We start from the raw sequence: 24,729 nt of genomic DNA, 5'->3' as shown, positions 1-24,729 counted from the left end.
TCACTTGCCAACATATCCAGAATTGAGGCTAAACACTCCCAGGACAGGTTAGACCAGAGTAAAGCTCTCTCAGCATTGCCCCATCAAATTCTCCCAGGACAGGTACAGCATGGGTCAGATATAGAGCAAAGCTTCCTTTAAAAGTTTCTAAAGTATCGCAGCCCATTGTGTAACAATTCCATTTCTCATATAATCATGCCCTGACCAATTAAAAAGACATATTCTCAGGATAAAGTCACCCTTGGCAAGGCTGTAATTATAACTCTATGAGGTGGTTGACCTTTCTGAACCAATGTTTTTCTTTTACAGTGGTGCTGATTGTGAGAGGTAACAATCTCAAACTTATGAACACCGGTTGAGCTTGATACCAAAATATTTTTTTCTGAAACTTGTGTCTCACAGCAGGACCAAGGGGGAATTCTCCCCACAATTAGCAGGAAATGCAACACCTCGTCTTTTACCTCTTCCCTTCTCACCTTGGTCCAAACAAGTGAAACAGCAATTTGCTGATACTTATTCCAATTTTGTATTCACTGCTCATGATGTAGTCTCCTGTACAATGGGGAGACAAAACACAGACTGGCTAATTACTTGTGGAACACCCCCATTCTTTCCACACCCTGAGCTTCCAATTGCTTGTCATTTTTGATTTGATTTGATTTCGATTCTCCACCTTGCTCCCACTGTGACCTTTCTGTCCTTGGCCTCCTTCAATGTTCTAATAAAGTTCAATGCAAGTTTGAGGAACAGCACCTCATATTTCGACTGGGTAATTTACAGCCTAATTGAGTGCAACAATTTTACTCACAACCTCTGCACGCATTTTGTTTCATTTTTCTTTACTGGATTGTTTGTTTTCTTCTCTCATTTCTCTACTTTCCTTTACTTTGCATTGGGATGGCAGCTATTCTGGCATTCACACCTCCTCTAGACAAATATTTTACTTGTCCCATTACACTCATTCCCTTTGGCTTTGCACTATTAAAGTTTTTTTTGCTACTTCATCTCTCCTGCCCTCTATCCTTTCACAGATCCTTCCTATTTTCTTTCTTTCCAACATTCTCCCTCTCAGTTGCTGAAAACCTATTAATTTTTCTATTTTTTTTTCCTAATTCTGATACAAGGTCATAGACCTGAAATGTTTGGCAAAACGTAATGCACTGAGGCAAGTTTGGTGATGAGGAGACATTTAATTGGACAGGAGAGTAGCGGGCGGGGACCTTGCTGCCTCTGTCCTGATTCAGTCCTGGATAGTGAGGCTCATGGACAGGCCTTCCAGCTGAATCACCAACTGAATCCTTTAAGGAGGGCAATTAATGCCCATTTGAGGGCCTCATCCTGCTGCTGCTGGTATCCACCCAGTGGTAGGTAGGGGACGCACCATTGCTGGAAACCCGATATGAAAAGCCTATCTGGGCTACTTGTGGGCATAAGGCGGGGCAAGGGATGATTAAAAGCACGCAATGCCTGGTAAAAGGACCCAGTGTTGGGGGGGGTGAGAGCCTGCTGGGGACTGGGGGGGGGGAGGGACGAGATAGGGGAGATGGTGAGCGGATGCAGCTGCTGATTCCACCCCTTCCCATCTCACCACCACAACTACTACCCCACAGTCCCCGTCCCATCATTACTCACTGGATCCCTTGGTGAGCTTGGGCTTCAGGTGGCTTATTGGTACTGCTGAGCAATGCTCAGCCTCCAGCCATTAACTGACCAGCAGTTCTTGGGGATGAGGAGTAGAGTTGAAGGATTTCTGCCCCCGGGGTCTTTGATTCTGGGGAAGGCCCTCCTGAAAGGAGGCAACAAGGGCTCTCATTGGCTCACCAGGTGTGGCCAATACCCCTGTTGCCTCTATCAAAAATATCTATTAGCTGTTTCTCTCTTTACAGGTGCTGTTCAACTGCTGAGTATTTCCACATTTTTCTTTTTACTTCTCCCTGGTGACCAGGCAATTATTTATTTACTTAATTAAAACAGATAATCTGATCACCATCAAATTGCAATTTGTGGTTCTGTTTTGCTTGCACATTGGCTTCCATTTTTCCTATATTACAATAGTAATTACATTTCATAAGTATGTCATTGGCTGTAAAGTACTTTAGGACAAACTGAGTTTGTGAAAGACATACTTTCTGAATTTAACAGTAAGGGCTACTTACCCTCTGCTCTCTGCAACCGTGGTTTAAGTGATGTGCTTCTCAGCACCAGAAAGAAACTTCACCATTCGCGAGTCATCAACCGAAAATGTGTTACCAAAGACTAGCTCAACCAGCAATTTGTAGGAGGCCTAATCCTAGACTTCAAGGTCAGTGGATCCTGACAGAATGGAGAGCCCTGCACTGCATGGCATGATAGACTAGTCATTCAGACTCAACATTAAATGTGCCAAGCAACAAATTGGCAAGTGATCTCTGCCAAGAAGTTCAGCAACGAGGGAAACAGCAGAATTTGTGTGATGCCTCTTATGGAGGAATAGCTGCTAACTGCCATTGTTTAGGTTGAGAGGTGACAAATATCCTGTGGATCCTTGCTCCATGAAAACCAGTGGGAGCGGAAGTATTTCAGGAAACAAAGTAGAGTGCACAAAGTTAGCTGCATTAATGACCCTTGTCTATCTCTTTTATATAAAGCCAGTTACAATTAAAAATAGTAATAAATGTCCTCTTCATATTGAGATACCATTATAAACTGACAAGCAACATTTAAAGGAAATTTCACTTAAAGGCATAAATATATTTCTACCTCTTCAAAATAAACCAATCACAAGTCTTTATCAATTAAAAGAGGTAATAAAGTGCCTTCTTCTGAAAGGGCACCACCAATAAATTGTCGCAAAGAAAACACCAAAAAACTTCAAAGAAAACTTTAACAAATCAAATTAAATGACATCTCTGGGGTTGATGATGTACTTGAGAATCCCTCTGGTGCCCGTCAGCTATAAAAGGCCTCAAGTGTACCAGCTGATATTTCACGCACCCTTGCCCGCAATGTCTCTGCATGACACCACTCATTCATCACTGTTCAGTATTGTGACAATATTTGGAGGCTGATGTTACAGGGAGATGTACTTTTATCTCTCCGTACTAATTGTCCAATATCACAGCCACCGGCTACACCTGTTCTTTAAGGGGCTCCTTCACTTCATCTGCAAAATTAACTTAATTATGTTAGTCATTTGTCATTTTCAAGAGGGTTTTTATATTAAAGACATTTAAAAGAGATTAAAGCAGCAAGTCCAGCCCTTGCTGCTGCTCTTACACTGATTATTGATGCCTTTCATTACTGCCAGCAGCAGCTAATTCCATAGAACTGACTGGTGACAGCAGCCAATCAATCTCTGTAATCCATGTGTGTCAGTGTTGCTCATTGTTGGTGTGCCCACATCACTGAGTATCAGAAGACCCAGGTCAACAGGTCCAGAAAGCTGGACTGAAAGGTCAGTTTAGAATCTCGATTTACTCGCTTTGGATTATGCCTCCACAGCACTTACCTAACAGAAGGCCTGTGAGAGGTAGATTAAGGCTGTGCTAATGTTACTGGATGAATAATTCAGAGAACCTGAGTTCAAATCCCTCCATAAGCCGTTAGAAAATTCTAGTTCAAAATTGAAACAAAAACCTTGAGACCAGAGAAAGTGACGATGAGGCTTGTCATAAAAACCCTACTTGATCTTCAATACCCTTTAGGGAAATAAATCTGCCATCCCCTTCCCCAATCTGGGCCTCCCTGTGATTCCAATCCTACAACAATGTGATTGACTTTTAACTGCCCTTTGAAGTGATATAAATGAGACACAGTGTTGTATTAAACCTGCAGTTCAAGAAGAAGGCACAGAAGGATTTGTAGCTTAGTGGTAGTGCTCCTACCTCTGAACCAGAAGCTCTGATTCAAGTCAAAACCAAGACTTGTTGGCCACAGAAGCAGCATTCATAATGTGGTTAGTGGGCTAATAATCAGCCCGGGAATCCTCCCAACACTTCCCCACTATTCCCAAAAGGGAAAAAGTGTGTATAAAAAGGTATGCTAACAAAAAAGAAAGCACTTTCTGAAGTCAACTAGGAATGGGCAATAAATGTTAGCCAAGGAAATACAACATAACACCATGTCAAAAGAAGAAATAATAATTGTGAACAAATTGTTGGTTAGGCCACACAAAGAGTATAGTTTTGGGAGCCTCATGGAATGATCTCTAAACCATTGAGGAAACCATGGAAACTTACATCATGGAAGGAAGCCATTCAGCCCATCACAGCCACAGTGGCTGATAAGTAACCATCCAGCCTAATCCCACTTTCCAGTCTTGGTCTGTGGCCTTGTACTTTACAGAACTTTATTTGATTTATTATTGTCTCATGTACTAGTACGCAGTGAAAAATATTGGTTCTCGTGCATGACAGAGCATACCATTCATAGAGAAAGAAAGGAAAGAGTGCAGAATATGGTGTTACAGTCACAGCTAGAGTGTAGAGAAAGATCCAGGTACTTTTGAAACGTTACAAGGGATTTTGTCTCCATCATCCTTTTAAGAGGTGAGTTCCTGATCCGCACCCTCCTCTGGGTGAAAACCTTCCCCTTCAAATCTACGCTTCCGGTTATGGATTCTTCAGCCAAGAAAATTGAGTTTTCCTATCCATTCATATCTTGACCCCTCACTTTTATACACTTCAGCTCTAGATCTAAAGAAACCAACCTGAACAAATCTAATCATCCTAACTAAAATCCTCCAGTCCAAAAAACGCAGGCTTCATGGTGGCACGGTGGTTAGCACTGTTGTCTCATAAAAGCCAGGGACCAGGTTCAATTCTGGCCTTGGATGACTGTCTGTGTGGAGTTTGCACATTCTCCCAGTGTCTGCACGTGTTTCCTCCAAGTACTCTGGTTTCTTCTCACAGTCCAAAGATGGGCAGGTTAGGTTAATTGACTATGCTAAATTAATTATTAGTGTCAAGGAGATGAACAGGCTAAATACACGAGGTTACAGGGATAGGGCCTGGGTGGGATTGTTGTCGGTGCAGGCTCAATGGCCCCAATGGTCTCCTTATTCTATGATTCTAACAGCCTTCCAAATCTCCTTTGTACCTTCTCTACTGCAATCACATCTTTCCTGTACTGCAATACCAGAACGTATACAGTATACTGGGCCTAACCAGTGGTTTCTCTCCTGGCTCCTATATTCTTTGCCTCAGCTAATAAAGGCAAGTGTCCTTCTTTTAACAAATCCTTGCTGACCGTCCAAAGCCCACATGTTCATACTAAATTGTAGTTATGAGGAGAAGCAATGAGGTTACAAGTAGGAAACCATTATATCCAGTGATTGGAGGGAAGAAATGGTGATTTGGAGTGTGTGATCTCATGGGCCAAAGGGTTTTCTTTCTACCACCAAATCTCTGACTTTAATTGGATGTTATCACTTATTCAAATGTAAGATAGTCTTCTAGGTAAGGAGATCTGAGTCACTCAATGACTTGCATTTATATAGTGCCTTTTGGAAACATAACATCCCAAAGTGCTTCACAATGCAAATACAATCTGTAACCGAGCCACAGAAGAAGATACCCTGCTGCCTCACAGCGCCAGGAACGTGGGTTCAATTTCCAGCTTGGGTCACTGTCTATGTGGAGTTTGCACAATCTCCCTGTGTCTGCATGGGTTTCTTCCAGGTACTCCAATTTTCACCCACAGTCCAAAGATCTGCGGGTAGGTTGATTGGCTATGCTAAATTGACACTTCGTGTCACGGGGACTAGCAGAGTAAATACAGGATAGGGACTGAGTGAGATTGTGGTCGATGCTGACTTGATGGGCCGAATGGCCTCCCTCTGCACTGTAGGGATTCTATTATTCTATGATATTTGTCCAGCTGACCAAACGTTTGGTCAAATGGGGCAGTTTTAAGCAGTAATTGAAGGAACAGAGATAGCTAGAGATGCAAAGAAGCTTATTTGGAGAGTGAATTTCAGACATTTGGACCTCGTCAGCTTAAAGTCAAGCAATTAAAATCGGGATGCACAGGAGCTGGAATTGGCGAGATGTCGGAGGGTTGTAGGACTGGAGGAGTTTACAGAGATGGGAAAGGGCATGGCCTTGGAGGGATTTGAAACAAGGATGCAAATTTTAAGACCAAGGCATTTTTGAACTGGGAGCCAATGTGGGTCACCAAGCACGGGGGAGGGGACGGAATGGGCAGCAAAGTACCGAGTATTTTTCTGGAGGGGAAGAGCCGAATTCCCTCCACCCTACTTTAATGGACAGACACTGAGGTCAGGTACAATGTCTCTATTATGATCAGGCCTAATATGGTGAAGAAATCACATCAACTAACTCGGATCATGGATATTTCTGATTTGTGAGGCTCGGCAGTACATTGAACAACTGAGGTCTGCAACTCAGATTTCCTGTGCACATCCTATTACGAGTGGCCGTGCCTTCATATGTCTAGATCTCGCTGCTCCTTTAAGTCCTTCATTATAAACCATTTATTTGAACCAACTTCTGGTCGCCCGACTTCTTATCTCCAGTCACGGTGGATGTCGGTTCTTTGTCCCATGTCTTAATGAAGCGGGATGTTGTCCCAGACTAAAGCCTCACTCTTGCTTATAGGTCCTTTCACAATCTCAGGAGGATAACTGCGCGGGGAAGCAGCTGATCCCGCCAGTTCCCCGACCGGCTGAATTGGGTTAAAATCGACCCAAACTGTGCGAGTGGCAGGGACCAGATCAGCACCAGTTCGGACTGTGTTGAATGCTATCATTGTTTCTCCCCGCTTTGTGGCAGCGATCCTTTAGCAGAGGAGCAAGAATTCGATCTGTTTGTCAGGACTACCTGTCCTCTCCAAACTGCATCGCCCCTCGAATATCAATTAACCAGGCTCCGGCCTCGCCTCTCTGTCTCCACAGTTTTTAAAAACTCAATCCCTGACTGACGGCAGTTTAAACCTCTTCAAAATGAAAGCACTGGACAGGGAGAAACTTGACCCTGGTTCATTTCACATCAGAAACATGACAGCTGAAATTAACACTTGCACTGCCAACCAGGACTTTCACCGCCCACATCAAACCCAATAGAGACTGCACTTCATTTGCAGAGGATTTTTCGCGGTTGTTTCAATGTCAGTATATTTTCACATTGTTTAAAAATGCATTAACTCAGTATTTAAAACAGCAATCTCACATTTCAACACTAATCCCTCTTCATTTAACAATCGCATCACAATCTTTTTTTGGGGTAAATAAAAAAATACAATCGTCATTAACCGAGCTGCCCAGACTCCGCAGCCAACAAAAGGACGACATGTTCGCTGAATTGGCCCGAGGATTTTATTTAAAACCCTGATTTCGGGGTCTGGCAGGAATCTTTTCTCCGGGTCCGATATCCGTCTCGGACACGTGGATTTAAATTAAAGAGCAATTAGAATACGAAAAAAATGAGAGTCGGAGAGAAAGTAAATCAAATAAAAAGCCATGTTGGATTGCAGAGTGAGTGCGAGTGCAGATGGAGAGAGATGTGTGCAGACAGAGGGATTTGCACACATTACATAGAGTTCAGTGCACAAGGCGAACTCCACAGTAGTGGCTATTGATGCTGCGCCTGTGTAATTTCGCCTGATGAAATTGCCCGCCTATTTACACCCGGCGCCGCGCCACGCATGCTAATGAGTTACACTGGATAAAGCCACCAATTAATTAGTGAAAGTAACTGTGAACTTACCGAATCACCAGTCCCGCTGCTGAGTGATGTTCAGCTCGCCTCCCTGTGAAGAGATGTCTCTGTGCTGAGTGAGCACCATGCTATTACACTCCCTGTCCGGCTCTGAAGGTGAAGATTCAGGAAAAGCTGCTTTATATTTTTCCTATTTAAATTTTTCAGGGTCTCAGGTAACATTAAGGGATCACATGTTGCTCGCTAGTATCGGTCCACCTGGTCACATGACTAAGGTCACAAGTCACATGATAATAAGGGCCGATGAAGTGTTATTGCACCGATAACCGGGGTCTGACACTGAGGGCTCTTTGCCCGGTCTGGCTCAGGGATAGCGAACGGAGAAGCACCGTGGATAGAAGAATCGAGCACAAATTTATTTTTCTGTAAAGAGCCCGAGTGCAGTAAAATGGCAAGGCGGTTATATTTTCATGTATAATTGATGTGCCCTCCTCCCTCCCTCCCACTTTGCAAGCTCTGCTATTTTGGACGAGTGCCAACTTAATTTCAATATTCTCCTTTGTTAACTTGTGAATCTGCGTCTGCCGTCCTCCCAGCTCCAGCACTGCAGTGTGCCGTGTACTGCGTACAATGAGAAGCCATGGACAGTGTACTGTGCAGAGAATCACTGAGGACCTGTGCACTCGGTACACTTGGACATTGTATAGCAGATAAACAAAGACCTGCATTTTATATAGCTCCTTTCAGGGTATCCCCAAATCGTTTTACAACTAAGGTTGTAGTTAGTGTAAGATCCGCAGCAGCTAATTTACAGCTTCATGTCTCATCTGAGAGAGGTAACCTTTAACAGTGCAGTACTCCCTCAGTACTCCACTGGAGTGTCAGCCTCAATTTTTGTGCTCAAGTTCACAACCTTCTGAGTCAGAGGCAAAAATGCAACCAAACTGTCCATGACTGATGTCATATGCTCCGCAAATGTAATTTGTGTACTGTACATGTAAAAGTGCAGGGTAATTATATACACCAAGGTGCTGCACACTGCATGCATTGAAGTGTCATATAATAACAACAATAAGTACCCCATATTATACATACTGAGGTGATACATGTCAAGGGAACATGTATGTTGAGCTGTGTGCATTCCACACATTGGTTATGTGAACCCTCTATTGAGGTCCAGGTAACCTACATTGAAGTGTGTGGACTACATAAAGAAATGTGTGTTTTCCCTATATTGAGGTGCATGTTCTGTGTGTACTGAGTAGTGTCTACCTAGTATTGAGATGTATGTACTTGGTACTGAAGTGTCCATACTATGCGTTACTGAGTGTGTGCCCTATATGTATCCTATATTCAGGTATGTTTACTGCATATTTTAAGATTTCTGCACCTTTTACCACAGTATGTGCATTGTACATACTAAAGTGCATGCATCTTATGTTCTAATGCATGTATTGTGAATACTGAGGAATATGTACTCGAACTCTGAAGCCTGTATTCTCTATACTGAGGTGTTCTATTGAAGTGCACTTAAACAATAATTTAGATATGTATACTAAACAACATGTATACCCTTTATTCAGTTGTGTATACTCCACAAAAGACATGTGTGTCACCTATACTGACTGTGTGTTGCCTATACTGGAGTGTGTGTTCCATACAAAGGTGTGTACACCTCATTATAGGATCTATACCTCAGTATAGGATACATTTAGGATACACTCACATTTGTATAGGGAACACATTTCATTATAAGGAATGCATATCACTATGCAAAGTACATACTCAGTATAGGATACACACATTTGAATTAAGGTACATAGATCTCAGTATACATGCCTTAGTATGACATACATGCACACAAGTATACTAACATGTGTACCATATACTGGAATGAATATGCTGCATAATTTGAGATAACGAATCATATACTGAAGTGTGTCTACGCTATATTGGATAGCCTATACTGAGGCACATGTACTGAATGGAGTGAGGTTTATGTATCATATGAGACATATTGTCTCTACTGAAGTACATTTACCCAGTACTGAGGTATGTACAGAATATGCTGAAATGAGCATACTGCACATACTGAGAAGTGTGTACTTTTTACCGATGTGCATGTATTGCACACACTGAGATATATGTACTTTCTGCAAAGATACCCATACAGAGTTGCATATACCCATACTGAGATGCCTGTACTATATACTGGTGTATTGCAGATATTGAGGTGCGAATACCCTGTGAGCCCTGACTAAGGGTCCCCTAGACTCAAAATGTTGGCTCTATTCTCTCTCCACAGATGTTGTCAGACCTGCTGGGATTTTCCAGCATGTTTCTGGTTTTGTTGTGGTCCCTATACTGAGGTATGTATACCTTATACTGAGGTATGTATACGTTATACTGAGATGTGTGTATATCCCATACTGAGGAGTGGTCACAATACTGAGGTGTGTGTGTATATCCGATGCTGAGGTGTGATCGCTATACTGAGATGTATGTTGTTCCCTATACTGATGTGCACAAACAGTATACTGAGATATACAGACATTACAGTGAGATGCACAGACGGTATACTGAACATAAGAACATAAGAAATAGGAGCAGGAGTAGGCCATCTAGCCCTTCGAGCCTGCCCCGCCATTCAATAAGATCATGGCTGATCTGTCGTGGCTCAGTTCCACTTTCCCGCCCTCTCCCCATAACCCTTAATCCCCTCTCTTATCAAGAACCCATCAACCTGCTTCTTAAAAATATTTAGCGAGGCAGCCTCCACCACTTCAACGGGCAGAGAATTCCAGAGATTCACCACCCTTTGAGTGAAGAAGTTCCTCCTCAACTCCGTTCTAAACCGCCTCCCCTTTATCTTGAGGCTGTGCCCCCTAGTCCTACTGTCTTTTTTGAGCGGGAAGAGTCTCTCCACCTCTATCCTATCCATCCCATTCATCATCTTATACGTCTCAATGAGATCTCCCCTCATTCTTCTAAACTCTAACGAGTACAAGCCTAGTTTATTCAGCCTCTCCTCATAGCTCAATCCCCTCAACTCCGGTATCAGCCTAGTAAACCTCCTCTGCACTCCCTCCAGGGCCAAAATATCCTTGCGCAGGTGCGGCGCCCAAAACTGCACACAGTACTCCAGCTGCGGCCTCACCAATGCCCTATACAGCTGCAGCAAGACCTCCCTACTTTTATATTCAATCCCCCTCGCTATGAAGGCCAGCATCCCATTTGCCTTCCTGACCACCTGCTGCACCTGCAAGCTGGGTTTTTGCGACTCATGCACAAGGACCCCGAGGTCCCTCTGCACCGTCGCCTGCTGCAGTTTTTCGCCACGTAAGTAATAGTCCTTCCTACCATTCTTCCTACCAAAGTGGACGTGTGAACATTTTATTGCGGTATGTGCATACATTATTAAGGAGCTGCACACTGTGTTAAGTGGTGTGTTTCTACGCATTTTCTAAATAACCCAGCTGCCAGTATTTGTATTGTCTGAGTAAAAATCAATTCACTGCTTTTGTTTTAATTCTGCTTCCTGTTGTTAATTTCACCTCACCGCAACATCTCCTTTTCTCTCCCTTTGATTTCCTGATTTTTTTTCTCTCTCTCTGTTGCATGTATATCTATTTGATGCTCTTTTAATTTATTCCCCCCCTCTCTGCCTTTATTCCTGCTTGTCCTCTCTGTCACTGCCTCTCCCTTTCTGTCTCTCAGTCGGGATATCGACATAACATATGCAAATGTTTTGAATTAAACTGAATGTAGTTTGCCAACATTTTCCCTTAGGAATGAAAAAATGCACGAAATTTCAACACACTTTCCTAAAATAAAAGCTTAGAATTTAAAGCTTAATTTGATGCGTGTACGAGTGTATGTGCATGAGTGTACACACACACAGGCACCTGAATACCTCTGTGTCTCGGGCAATCCTTATAATGAATAATAATTCCATTGCTTTCTCGATTTACATTTTTAATACGATGGATTTAGAATCAGAGACTCCGATGCCAATTCTCAAGATTAAAATTTCATTTGAAAATAAAGACATCGTCTGAGATGAAATACATTTATCGACTTGACATTTATTTAAATTCTTAGCACACAGCAATGCCTGACAGTTACATTGCAGCACTAAGACGATGAAAAGCTCGACTTGGACCTCCGTCTGTATCACACACAAACTACCCGCTTCCCCGCGCCCCCCCCCCATGAAGCTGATGTCTCACAGCATCCTGTATGCACACTCCACCGCCCCCCTCCCCCCAACCCACCACCCCCAATATTGTATTCCTCTGTCTTGGAGGCTTTGCTCAATCTAGTTCCGAACAGATCGTTACCAGAGGTGAGAGGTAACCTCAGAAACCGAGTGTCCTGAACGATGTCTGAACAAGCGTGCACTCCCAGCGACTGCTGTTTGCCAGCATATCCGGCGGTGTTCCCGGGAAATTGTGTTGTGGGACACCGCAGCTATATTTCAGATTGTTTCCCCCTCTGTGTTTTCTCCGCACTTTCACAGTCTTATCAACCTCATTGGCCCGTTTAGCTAATGATACAAAATGTTCCTGCTATGAATACGGTTTCTAAAAATCAATAAACAACAGTTTTGACATGGCTTCGTTACCAGAAATCACTACTGGGCAATCCCTGGCTCCTTGTTTCTGCCACACCTGCCAACTTGAGCCTTTATCCCAACTCCTCCATCGTCACCTTAAGCATTAACCAGCTGATGGATTTACAGGATGTGGGCGTCTCTGGCGAGGCCAACGTTCATTGTCTACCCCTAATAGAATCCCTACAGAGCAGAAGGAGGCCATTTGGTCCATTAAGTCCCCACCGACCACAATCCCATCAAGGTCCTATCCCTGTAACCCCTTGCATTTACCCTAGCTAATTCTCCTGACACTAAGGGGCAATTTAGCATGCCCAATTCACTAACCCGCACATCTTTGGACTGGGAGGAAACCGGAGCACCCAGAGGAAACCCATGCAGACACAGGGAGAATGTCTCTGTGGAGTTTGCACAATGACCCAAGCCAGGAATCGAACCCGGGTCCCTGGCGCTGAGAGGCAGAAGTGCTAACCACTGTGCCATCATGCCACCCCAATTAATTGCCCTTGAGAAGGCAATGATGAGCTGCCTTCTTGAAAGTTCCTGCAGTGTAGGTATTCACCTGACGAAGGGGCTAACCCGAAAGCTAGTGAGTTTATTATCAAATAAATCGGTTGGACTAAAACCTGGTGTTGTCAGACTTTTTACTGTGTTTACCCCAGTCCAACGCCGGCATTTCCACAGCGTGTAGGTACATCCACAGTGCTGCTAGGGAGGGCTGCTGTCAGACACCTCATCCTCCAATTCTCCCACCCACCCTCCTGCCCCATTCACTGTTTCTCTGTTTCTACCCCATTCTCTTGCTCCTCCTTACTCTTTGTCCCATTCTCTCCCTTCCACCTCACTGACTTTCCCTCCTACCCTCCAACTTCATTCTCTCCTCCCCCTTCCACTCACCCTCCCTTCCACCCTCAATCACCCTCCCTCCCTTCTCCCACCCCCACTGATATTCCCTCCCTCCCTCTTTCCCTCTGAAATAACCAAAGGTTCACATTTGGTGAAATTTGACAAACTTGATCAATGGAGGTCAGATAAATCTACGGGTTCATCACTTCCAGCACTGCTCACTCACCTACATGGCTTGATCTTCACAAACTCTGGTTTTACAACACCTCCAATGTTCTCTGGAGTGGCTGAGGGAGCCACTCCATTGTGCAGTGACCACTCAAGGTCTTCTCAGTGTAATAAAGGCATTAGACACCAAATAAAAATTTCCATCTATCACTTCGAATGATGCCAGTGGGAGAAATGCGGAGGCTGGTTTTGATCAGGTGCTCATCCTGAATGGGTTCTAATCAGGTGCCGAAGTGTGGCGACTTCTTGTGAGCTGTCCCCAGCATACCCTCTAATACCATCTTTTACTTTTGCTCTCAACACTATATTCTGCATCCTCTCCTTTCCTTCTCCCCTAAGTATTCCTCGAATGGTACTTTTTGGCTGTATTGCTCGCAAGAAACAATACTTTTCACTGTATCCCAATACATGTGACAATAATAAATCAAATCAATTCACTTCATTACCAGGTGGTGAATTTGCTTTGATTTGTGTGTGTTGGGGACAGCAGGAGCCCATATTCCAGCCTAGGTGCCCCTATAAATGATGCCAAGGATCATTGAAGGGTCACTGGCTCTGCCTAACATCATACCGTTAGAATCGTGTGCCCTTTTGGCAGGGAATCAGCCTGCCCATATAGGTGACCAAAGGCCAAATCCAATTCACTTGTTTAGTAATGGGCACAAAGCCCATTTGATTTTCAAGCCGAAGATATATATATATATTACATATTACACAGAATAATATCTCCACTCCCCCACATTCTGAAAGCTCAGCTTGCCATCAATCTGTATGAAACTGCGGGTAGTCTGAACAGAATGAGACATTGCAGCTTAATTAAGGCATTGCCTTCCCAACACCTCACTGCGGGGAGAGGCAACACTATAGCTGATTGAAGTAACAACAATCTCAGAACTTTAATTACATTTTAGCCCAATTATAAAACAGATAAAATGCCATATTCCTATTAAACATTTTTGCTGCCAAGCTTTAGAGTAATTTTTCTAATGAATTCCAGTTAAACCTCTTTTTGTCAGTTCCAAGCAAGTATTTCCCGCATAACAACGAGTCACTGGGAGAACCTCTGCAGATTCAAGATGGGTGCTTTTCTGTGTTATAGTAGCATACAGAATAAAGTTCCCTCCTCTATACTGGCCCAACAAACACTTCCAGGTCAAATATAACATCAGTGTGTGCTGAAGATACTTTGAGAATGTATTGCTCACTTCCAGAACATTCAGATTTGCACAGATAAAGTCAATCATACTGTTACGATTCTTTTTGATATTCCTATTGGATGGGAAGATCCCAGAGTGGAACCCTGGCACAAGAGACCATAATTTCAACATTTTTAGAAAATTTGGGAGTCACATGGAATCATATCATAGAATCATAGAATGGCTACCAATTAGGTTTGACTAGCATACCATACTCCTTCACTCCCATTTATCTTCACAAATGTGCACAGATCTTAAGGGTAATGCAGGCTACAAAATATATCTTACACTGTAAAGTTTTCAGTAAATACACAGTCCCTGTGACCCAACAGGCTGACTGTGGTCAGACAACATGCCACTCCGAAATCAAGTGGAAGAAGCCATTCAATAAAACTTTGATGGATTTTTCCTCAAATCCCCCCAGATGATTCCATCAGCCAACTTATCTCACTAGCCTCTGGCTTCCAACTGAGTGATTCCAAACTCTCCACTCAAAAAGACATGTTTTAGAATCTTCTTTCAAACAGCGCTTTCTCTCAACTGTTCTCAACAAGGATCCATTTCCAGTTTTTAAAATGCTTATTTCGGTATTCCTTTGTCTTGAACAATTTTAAGCTTTTGCACAAACTCTAAAATCTAGTCACCAATTGCTCCATGATTGCTTAAACTATGCTTCAAGGGTAATAAAATACTCCAGGAATGGCCTCACCAATATTCTGTACAACTGCAACATAACTTTCCAACTTCTATGCTCGATGCCTTGACTGATGAAGGCCAGCTTACTAAAAGCCTTCTCCACTGCCCTATCTACTGTGACTCCACCTTTACAGAACTGTGCATCTGAACTCCAAGGTCCCTCTATTTCACAATACTCCCTAAGGTCCTACCATTCGCTGTGAAAGTCCTACCTTGATTTGACTTTCCAAAATGAAACACCTTACACCATTTACCATTTCTTGGCTCACTTCCCCAGCCAACCAAGATTCTGCTGCAATTTTTGATAGCCTTCGTCACCGTCTACAATACCACTTATTCTGGTGTTATTCAGTTTGCGTTGAGATTCGCTACAACATTGCTGGTCTCTCTCACATTGACTCAGCGAGCTGGTCTCTCTGACACACTGACCCGGCGAGATGGTCTCTCTCACACACTGACCCAGTGAGCTGGTCTCTCTCACACACTGACCCAGTGAGCTGGTCTCTCTCACACACTGACCCAGTGAGCTGGTCTCTCTCTCTCACACACTGACCCAGCGAGCTGGTCTCTCTCACACACTGACCCAGTGAGCTGGTCTCTCTCACACACTGACCCAGTGAGCTGGTCTCTCTCTCTCACACACTGACCCAGTGAGCTGGTCTCTCTCACACACTGACCCAGTGAGCTGGTCTCTCTCACACACTGACCCAGTGAGCTGGTCTCTCTCACACACTGACCCAGTGAGCTGGTTTCTCTCTCACACTGACCCAGCGAGATGGTATCTCTCACACACTGACCCAGCGAGATGGTCTCTCTCTCACACACTGACACAGTGAGTTGCTCTCTCTCTCACACACTGACCCAGTGAGCTGGTCTCTCTCACACACTGACCCAGTGAGCTGGTCTCTCTCTCACACACTGACCCAGCGAGCTGGTCTCTCTCACACACTGACCCAGCGAGCTGGTCTCTCTCACACACTGACCCAGTGAGCTGGTCTCTCTCTCACACACTGACCCAGCGAGCTGGTCTCTCTCACACACTGACCCAGCGAGCTGGTCTCTCTCACACACTGACCCAGTGAGCTGGTCTCTCTCTCACACACTGACCCAGTGAGCTGGTCTCTCTCTCACACACTGACCCAGTGAGCTGGTCTCTCTCACACACTGACCCAGCGAGCTGGTCTCTCTCACACACTGACCCAGTGAGCTGGTCTCTCTCACACACTGACCCAGTGAGCTGGTCTCTCTCTCTCACACACTGACCCAGCGAGCTGGTCTCTCTCACACACTGACCCAGTGAGCTGGTCTCCCACACACACTGACCCAGTGAGTTGGTCTCTCTCACACACTGACCCAGTGAGTTGGTCTCTCTCACACACTGACCCAGCGAGCTGGTCTTTCTCACACACTGACCCAGCGAGCTGGTCTTTCTCACACACTGACCCAGTGAGCTGGTCTCTCTCTCACACACTGACCCAGTGAGCTGGTCTCTCTCACACACTGACCCAGTGAGCTGGTCTCTCTCTCTCACACACTGACCCAGCGAGCTGGTCTCTCTCACACACTGACCCAGTGAGCTGGTCTCCCACACACACTGACCCAGTGAGTTGGTCTCTCTCACACACTGACCCAGTGAGTTGGTCTCTCTCACACACTGACCCAGCGAGCTGGTCTTTCTCACACACTGACCCAGCGAGCTGGTCTTTCTCACACACACTGACCCAGCGAGCTGGTCTTTCTCTCACACACTGACCCAGCAAGCTGGTCTCTCTCTCTCTCACACTGACCCAGTGGGCTGGTTTCTGTCAAATTCAATTTGCATTGTTCAGTTCCTTGGTTCCGATTAATCGTGGTGGCACACACATCTCCATGAAGGTTAAATTTTGTAGCCCCATTGCTGAAATCTGAGCCCATGGTTCCGGTTGACACTGCAGTGCAGATGTGCTGAAATCTCTGGAGTGCGACTGGAACCAAGTTGAGACTAGATTTACACAAAAGGTGTATTACAAGTGTTAAAAGGATGAGTGCAGTTAGAAATTGGTGTGGAATGGGTTTTCTGGCAGACAATGAACATTATTGTGCATTTAACTCGTGTTGTATCTGCTCTGGGAATCCCAGGCCACTGCAGAGAGGGCTTTAGAATTATAAAATCTTTTGAATCTAATAGTACAGAAGGAGGCCTTTCAAGCCACCATGGCTTTCCCAGCTCTTTATCAGAGCTATTCAACTGGATCCCTTTTTCCCATAACTCTAAATCTGCCCTCTTCAAATAACTGTCCAATTACCATTTAAATGTTCCAATGAAGTCTGATTTTGCCTCTTACACTTTCAAGCACTGCGTTTCAGACTTTAACTATCCTGTGTGAGAAGACATTTCTCCTCATTCTCCTCCTTTTGTGAATATTTTAAATCTATGACTTCTGGGCATTTGCCAGAGGAAATAGTTTATCCCTATTTGCTCTATCACAATTCCTCATAATTTTGAATAGCCCTTTAGCCTTCTCATGTTAGAGAGAACAATCTCAGCTGCTCCTATTTCTCCAAATAACTGAACTCCCCCACCCCTGTGTTGTTCTGGTAAGCCTTCTCTAAACCCTCTCCAGGACCTTGACATTCTTCCTAAAGTGTGCAATCCAGAATTGTACACAATATCCCAATTGAGACCTAACTAGAAAGTTATGAAGGTCTAACATGCTTTCCTGTGAAAATTTGACCAGACAGTATATCAGGAGCTTTCTACTGTGTGTAGCCTATGCTGTAACTGCCTTGGAAGTATTTGGTGGATCAGGGTAGAGGGAGTTTTACTCTGTCTCTAACCCATGCCACACCTAATTTGAGTGTTGGAGAATTAATAATTTTTTGAACAAAATTTATGATAAATAATTTGCAATTTCTATCATCCCTGCTCACACATTATGGTTCTTTAAATATAAATGTCATTTAATATTAAATATTACATTAAAATAAATTTTGTTGAACAACACACTGTTTCTCTTCTCAAACAGATTGTGACATTCAGTAGTTTATACACAATTAACAGCAAATTGACACCATGAGTGCTTTAAAGCAATTCATTAAGAATCATAATTAAGTATGTTATACAGGATGAAACTAACAATTACTCTGAACAAATCATGATTCTAATCATCTGTTCAATTATTAATAGGAGCAGCAAACCATTCATCAGCGAGCAAACAGATTCACCAATCGTGTTTAGAAAAATTACACCTGATGATGAAATGTCTGGGGCAAGGCAGAATGGGCAGTTGGGGGCACCAAGGAGGGGCCTGTCCTGGGAGGAGCTAAACCTGTCTGGTCTGTCCTTCCACTCCATTAGCATTAATGAGTTCGAGAACCTGTTTACCTTGAAAGTCAAGTCTGGAAACTCAGCTCACTTCCCATCTCAATACTCTGTGCCATCGACATATACCCTCTACTTCCAGTACTTTTTAAGGGTGACAATCAGGATAAGAATCAGAGAGCAAGGGCAAGACAAACTTACATCTATGTAACACCTTATCACATCAGTCAGAAATGGCTCAAATTTCTTCACAGGACACCATTCAGTTCTTTATGTCCATGCCAGTTCTTTACTAGAACAGGACATTAGTCATTAAATGCATGTGATAATTTGGAAATATGAATGTGGCTAATTGCAATTCTGATTTGTAACAAACGTTAAGACTGAGCCATTAATTTCAATGCTTATATTCACATGGTGCATTTAGTGCATTTGTTGGTAAAATAATAAGATGAAAAGCAAGTGTTTGTGTGTTTTTGTGAATGTTTTATTTCCCTGATTACTGAATGATGGTCGAGTTTTCAGAAAATACACATACATGAATACAGTTACTTCCACTAATATAAGGTGCTTTCCAATAAAATTAGTGCATGTGGCTAAAGGACTGTTTCTGTAGCTGTGTCTGCCAACTGTCAGTAATTGTTACTGTGCAACACTGATGGAGTAATCTGAACCAATTCCAATGCCCTGTTCTCTTCCTGTGGCCCTCTATCTCTGTGTGCATGGATACCTCCCCTTCCTCTCACCCCACACCACCACCCCCCCCACCCCTTTCCCCTCAGGGAACCTCCCCCATTCCCTCTTTCTCTTCAATTTAGCAAGCAGCAGAAAGGAAAAATAGACTACAATGTGCTCAAGATCTGCCTCTTAATCGCCAGTCACTGGGCAGGGACTTGAGATACTGTATGTCTGGATGCTGTTAGTTACACCCTGCTAATTTAAGTGTGAGGTGTTAACCAAGCTAATAGCACATACTCACAGGTCAAACCTGATCTGTGCTCTCTCATCTGACTGTGCGCTTCTAATAAATATCATAAGCAGTTAAGAAGAATTGAAGGAATGTGCAGCTTAAAATAACATTGTATAAATGAGTTACAGCAGCTGATGGCTACTGACTATAAATTAACTCCCTAACAACAATCAATTTATACAATCTGTTTCCCAGAAAATTTAATTATCTGACTATCCTGATCTCCCATGTGTGCTGATCATTGATAGCATCAGGTATTTGAAGCCTGAGGTTTAATATCAATCCCACATGGGAATAACTGATGTTAGCTGGGGAAAAAAGACCTTGTGGAGATCCTTCTGGTGGAGCAAGTGTTTCAAGAATGCTTTTATAGATCAACATTAGTGTGTGGTGTCTGGAGCAACAAATAAATACCAGAGGTGTATGTGTGGATTGGATAAGTCAAAACTATAATGCTGATGGATGTTTTTAAAAATATTTTTGGGCAACATTGTATTATTCTGTAAAGAATGCTGTGTATGTGTGTGCAAATAATTTAATTAAGCTGGGGAATGGTTATTAAAGACAACTTGTCTGGAAGAGTTGAGATATAAAAAGGGTAAATGTGCTAAATGCATGTATTTGCAATAAGAGGCCATGATGAAATAGATTTATAAGTAAATCGGTTGGGTTTCGAAATTTGCATTAGAACAAAGAATAAAGAACAAATAACAAGAAAATTACAGCACAAGAACAGGCCCTTTGGCCCTCGAAGCCTTCACTGACCAAACTGCCTGACTAAACTGAAGCCTCCTGCGCTTCCGGGGACCATATCCCTTTATTCCCATCTCATTCATGTACTTGTCAAGATGCCCTTTAAAAGCCACTACCGTATCCGCTTCCACTACCTCCCTCAGCAATGAGTTCCAGGTACCCACCACGCTCTGTGTAAAATATCTGCCTCGTACATCTCTTTTAAAACTTGTCCCTCACACCTTAAACCTAAGCCCCCTAGTAATTGACTCTTCCACCCTGGGAAAAAGCTTCTGACTATCCACTCTGTCTATGCCTCTCATAATCTTGTTGACTTCTACCAGGTCTCCCCTCAACCCCTGTCGCTCCTGTGAGAACAAACCAAGTTTCTCCAACCTCTCCCATTAGCTAATGCTCTCCATACCAGGCAATATCCTGGTAAATCTTTTCTGTACCCTTTCCAAAGCCTCCGCATCCTTCTGGTAGCGTGGCGACCACAATTGAACACTATATTCTAAGTGCGGCCTCACTAAAGTTCTATAAAGCGTCAACATGACTTGCCAATTTTTAAACTCAATATCCTGGCCAATGAAGGCAAGCATGCCGTATGCCTTTTTGACTACCTTTTCCAACTGCATTGCCACTTTCAGTGATCTCTACGCCCAGACCTCTTTGCCTATCAATACTCCTAAGGGTTCTGCCATTTACTGTATATTTCCTGTCTGTATTAGAACTCCCAAAATGCATTATCTCACATTTGTCTGGATTAAACTCTATTTGCCATCTCTCCACCCAAGTCACTAACTGATCTATATCCTGCTGTATCCTCTGATGGTCCTCATGGCTATCTGCGAATGCACCAATCTTTGTGCCGTCTGCAAACTTACCAATCAATCCAGTTACTTTGTCCTCCAAATCACTTATATATATTGCAAACAACAAAGGTCCCAGCACTGATCCCTGAGGAACACCACTTGTCACAGTCCTCCATTCAGAAATGCACCCTTCCACTGCTACACTCTATTTTCTTTGACACAGCCAGTTCTGTGACCACCTTGCCAGCTCACCTCTGATCCCATGTGATTTCACCTTCTGCACCAGTCTGTCATGAGGGACCTTGTCAAAGGCCTTGCTGAAGTCCATGTCGACAACATCCACTGCCCTACCCTCATCAATCATCTTCGTCACTTCCTCAAAAAACTCGATCAAGTTTGTGAGACACAACCTTCCCTTCACAAAACCATGTTGCCTCTCACTAATACATCCACTTATTTCCAAGTGGGAATAAATTTTGTCTTGAAGAATCCTCTCCAATAATTCCCCTATCGCTGATATAAGGTTCACAGGCCTGTAATTACCTGGATTATTCTTGCTACCCTTCTTAAACAAAGGAACAATATTGCTATTCTCCAAATCTTTGGGACCTCCCCTGTAACCAGTGAGGATACAAAGATTTCTCTCAAGGCCCCAACAATTTCCTCTCTTGCTTCTCTCAGTATTCTGGGGTATATCCCAATAGGCCTTGGGGACTTGTCTATCTTGATGTTTCTCAAGAGCCCCAATACCTCCTCCTCTTTGATCTCAACATGACTCAAACTATTTACACATCCTTTCCCAGACTCATTATCCACCAAGTCCTTCTCTTTAGTGAATACTGATGCAAAGTATTCATTTAATACCTTGCCCACTTCCTCTGGCTCCACAAATAGATTCCCTCCCCTATCCTTGAGTGGGTCAACCCTCTCCCTGGCTACCCGCATGCTCTTTATATACGTGTAAAAAGCCTTGTGATTTTCCTTAATCCTGCTGGCCAATGACCTTTTCATTACTCCTTTTAGTTCTTCTTACTCCTTGCTTAAGTTTATTCTGACTTTCCTTGTGTAGGATAGGGTTTCTCTAATCTTTTGAACTAAAGAAGCCCTACTGATTGCTGAAGAGCATCAGGGAACCCCAAACATCCTCACAATGTTGAAGCTCCTTTTTTTGCCGCAAAGTAGGTGCAAACACAGAAATTTTAGCTGTATCTATGCACGCAATAAAAATTATGAAGAGGCACACATTCACAAATATATTTTCCAGTGACATGGCTTTTTCACATTAATCCCTGATCAAGACACCATCCCTAATCCTTAACGTGAACCCCTGCAAATAGTATCTACTTTAGGAGTGGGCAATCTGGAAATAATTAAAATGCTCTCTTTTTAAAATATACATTAGTCTTAGGTTTTGTCATTTTTAATGAAGAGGAATGATGCTGGAAAACGAATTCTCATACTGAACACACCTCAATCTTCCTGACGTGTATATACTGCCTTACTCAATCTCTCAGACACTGCCTCTCCACATTGCCTCTCCACTCTGCTGCCACACACTACTCACTGCCCCCACTGCCTGTACACACTGCCCTACTGCCTCTACAAACTGCCTCTATATTCTGCCCCCACTGCCTCTACAACATGCTTCTACACACTGCCTCCACTGTTTCTACACACTGCCCCCACTCCCTCTAACACTGCCCCCACTCTCTCTACACACTGCCCCCACTCCCTCTACACACTGCCCCCACGGCCTCTCCACTCTACCCCACTGCCTCTCCACTCTACCCCACTGCCTCTCCACTCTACCCCACTGCCTCTCCCCTCCACTCCCACTGCCTCTACACACTGCCCCCACTGCCTCCCCACACTGACCCGACTGCCTCTACAAACTGCTTCTACACTCAGCCCCCATTGCCTCTACACTCAGCCCCCACTGCCTCTACAAAATGCTTCCGCACACTGCCCCCATTGCCTCCACACACTGCCCCCATTGCCCACACTGCCTCTACAAACTGCCTCTACACACTGCCCCCGCTGCTTCTATAACTGCCTCTACACTCTGTCTCCACTGCCTCTAGACGCTGCCCCCATTGCCTGTACACACTGCCCACACTGCCTCTCCACACTGCTCCCACTGCCTCTCCACATTGCCCCATTGCCTCTATACTCTGCCTCTATATGGTGCCACCATTGCTTCTCCACTCTGCTGCCACTGCCTCTACATGTTGCCTCCTCAGCCTTTCCACTCTGCTGCCATTGCCACTCCACGGTGCTGCCATTTCTCCTCACTGCCTTTTTTGCCACGGTTCCTGCCTCAGGATCAGTCCTCAATGTTGGCTGTAGAGTTTCCTGCCCAGCAACAACAAGATGGAATAAATCAAATGGGCCAATCAGATAAATCTTGTTCTGGCCTGTCATCTCCATTTCCTTCCCTGCCTGAATTGCTGCTGTGTCCAGATTTCTCCAGCAGAATGTCTTCTGTTGGGTGGCCTCACTTCCCAATCTCTTTCTTTCATCTTCTGCATCAACAAATCTTCTGCTTAGACCTGAGTTGTTCCTTATTCCAAATATCCTTTTCCTTCTTCATCCCTAAGCTTTTCACACCCATTTCTACCAGTTTGGTTCAACCCCATACCAGCTCTTTGCAAGAGATTTCCCGTTGACTGACATTTTTTGCCAGCTTACACACATCGGAGTTCTTCCTCAAACCACTGCAGTTTTTCTGTTTTAGAAAAGCTTTCTCTTGCTGAAGAGAATAACAATCATTCTTTAGTCCATTGCCTCATTTTTTGCAATCCATTCAATTTGTCCATTTGAGTTTTTCCAAGGTGAATCCATCATTCTCCTCTAACAACAGTTCAACTGCTTCACAGCGCCAGGGACCCGGGTTCGATTCCTGATTTGGATCACTGTCTGAGTGGAGTTTGCATGTTCTCCCCATGTCTGTGTGGGTTTCCTCCTGGTGCTCCAGTTTCCTCACATATTCAGAAAGAAGTGCTGGTTAGGTGTATTGACCCAAACAGGCACTGGACTGTGGCGACTAGGGGAATCTCACAGTAACTTCCTTACAGTGACTAATAAATAAACTTCACTGATTCCAACAGTTGTATTTGCTCTTTGGGTCCAATGCCATGTGCCCCCAGCATCCTCAAACAGCAGACAGTTTCTGCCTCTGCAGAATGCCAATTTCTCAAGCTCGTTTATATATTTTACATGACTGGTAGTTTGATCATTCAGTTGGATTTCTGAAGGCTTCCCAATAGTGGCTCTGGTAAATGATAGCCCTGCCCTAATTTCTATTTCAGTAGCATGGTGGGCCTCATAGTAGATGATGCAGGATGTCCTTTCTGAACATTGTGAATCAAATCCTTGATGTGTTTCGCTTTGAGACACAGCAGTTCTCTTGCCCAACACCAAACTGATAGTATTTATAATATGGGATTTTCTTGGTTCCATTTTATTTCCATGCTAAGGCCTCTACTGCTAAATTCTGTTATTTCTCACAATCTTCTTTTTCCTCCCTTATTCATGTCTTCACGCTCTAACTGCAGTTGCTTCACCACTGGCTAGTGAATGTTGTATTGTTTCTTACTGACCCTAGAACATTTCCTAGCTACTTCTGCCTTTTTCATAGGGTTTGGGTTTTTTCCAGCTTCGATATTGCTGGGCCGCTAT

At 43.8% G+C, this 24,729-nt stretch overlaps 1 protein-coding gene and 1 long non-coding RNA gene across 2 annotated transcripts in view; one reads left to right on the top strand and one right to left on the bottom strand.

The window, feature by feature from the left end:
* The window catches only part of LOC145354912 (trinucleotide repeat-containing gene 6A protein-like), a 259,584-nt gene extending 251,796 nt beyond the window's left edge, over positions 1-7,788 (bottom strand). The window contains exon 1 of the mRNA XM_080206542.1: positions 7,704-7,788. The gene's annotated coding sequence lies outside the window, so the exon portion shown is untranslated. The remainder of the gene's footprint in view (positions 1-7,703) is intronic.
* Positions 1-24,729, top strand: part of LOC145354914 (uncharacterized) — a 113,049-nt gene that overhangs the window by 75,172 nt on the left and 13,148 nt on the right. The window lies entirely within an intron of this gene.

Source organism: Carcharhinus amblyrhynchos, chromosome 18 (genome assembly GCF_965287045.1).
Source record: "Carcharhinus amblyrhynchos chromosome 18, sCarAmb.v2.hapA, whole genome shotgun sequence".
Taxonomy (NCBI): domain Eukaryota; kingdom Metazoa; phylum Chordata; class Chondrichthyes; order Carcharhiniformes; family Carcharhinidae; genus Carcharhinus; species Carcharhinus amblyrhynchos.
This window is presented reverse-complemented; position numbering and strand designations above follow the sequence as displayed.